This window comes from Bison bison, unplaced genomic scaffold, assembly GCF_000754665.1.
Source record: "Bison bison bison isolate TAMUID 2011002044 unplaced genomic scaffold, Bison_UMD1.0 scf7180017864304, whole genome shotgun sequence".
Taxonomy (NCBI): Eukaryota; Metazoa; Chordata; class Mammalia; order Artiodactyla; family Bovidae; genus Bison; species Bison bison.
In genome coordinates this window covers 148,023-149,855 of record NW_011494876.1, presented here as the reverse complement: position 1 = coordinate 149,855, position 1,833 = coordinate 148,023, and positions in this window count along the sequence as shown.

The following is a 1,833-nucleotide window of genomic DNA, read 5'->3' as shown; positions in this document are numbered from 1 at the left end:
GCAGGATGTATAGAACAGTCTTATGGACTCTGTGGGAGAGGGAGAGGGTGGGGAGATTTGGGAGAATGGCATTGAAACATGTATAATATCATGTATGAAACGAGTCGCCAGTCCAGGTTCGATGCACGATACTGGATGCTTGGGGCTGGTGCACTGGGACGACCCAGAGGGAGGGTATGGGGAGGGAGGAGGGAGGAGGGTTCAGGATGGGGAACACAGGTATACCTGTGGCGGATTCATTTCGATGTTTGGCAAAACTAATACAATTATGTAAAGTTTAAAAATAAAATAAAATTTAAAAAAACAAAAAACAAAACAAAAAAAAGAAACAAAGTCATCATGCATATAATGAGAAACAAGACTACATATATAATTACCCAACTAGTCAGGAGGAAGAAATGGAATTAGGGAAGCCTTGCCCAGTCTGAAACAGAATGCAGTCAACAGAAAGTTTAAAATAAGATTATAGACTTAAATTCAGTATTATAGTATTAATCACTATAAGTAAAAAAAAAATTCAGTAAGAAATAAAAGGTTATTGGATGCCATTTTAAAAAAATGTAGCAATAAAGAATGATTAAAAAAATAAAAAGATGAACAGAATAGGTAAGTATTAATCTGAAGAAAATGTGTACCTCTATTTCTAGAAACAAATGCTTCTACAGATAAAGAGGGTCACTAGATTTTCATAAAAGTTGCCATCATCAGAAAGACAGAACAACTCCAAACTTATGTTTCTGGTAGTATAACTTCAAAATTCCTAAAGCAAGAGTTTTAGGACCACACACAAAAAAATTACCAAGTCCTATGATTGCAAAAACTTCTTTATCAATAGGAACCAAAAAATAATAAAGGAAATAAAAATGAGAAGACAGAAGATTTAAACAACACAATTAGTAAGAAAAACATAGTGGATATATACAGAACACTATTTCCAACACATTAACAAACTTTTACATTTTTTGCATACATGCAACATATATAAAATTTGATCCTGTACTGGGGCATAAAGAAAGTATCAACACATTTCAAGCAACTGGTATCACAGAGACAGTGCTGATACTTGATTTATGTCTCAGTTTAGTTCAGTTCAGTTACTCAGTCGTGTCTGACTCTGCGACTCCATGGACTGCAGCATGCCAGACCTCCTTGTCCATCACCAATTCCTGGAACTTACTCAAACTCATGTCCATCAAGTCAGTGATGCCATCCAACCATCTCATCCTCTGTTGTCCCTTTCTCCTCCCGCTTTCAATCTTTCCCAGCATCAGGGTCTTTTCCAATGAGTCAGTTCGTCACATCAGGAGGCCAAAGTATTGGAGTTTCAGCTTCAGCATCAGTCCTTCCAATGAATATTCAGGACTGACTCCCTTTAGGATGGACTGGTTGGATCTCCTTGCTATCCAAGAGACTCTCAAGTCTTCTCCAACACCACAGTTCATAAGCATCAATTCTTTGGTGCTCAGCTTTCCTTATAGTCCAACTCTCACATCCATGCATGACTACTGGAAAAACCAATAGCTTTGACTAGACAGACCTTTGTTGGCAAAATAATGTCTCTGCTTTTTAATATGCTGTCTAGGTTGGTCATAAATTTTCTTCCAAGGAGCAAGCATCTTTTAATTTCATGGCTGCAGTCACCATTTGCAGTGATTTTGGAGCCCAGAAAAATAAAGTCTGCCACTGTTTCCATTGTTTCCCCATCTATTTGCCACAAAGTGATAGGACCAGATGCCATGATCTTCGTTTTCTGAATGTTGAGTTTTAAGCCAACTTTTTCACTCTCCTCTTTCACTTTCATCAAGAGGCTCTTTAGTTCTTCTTTGCTTTCTG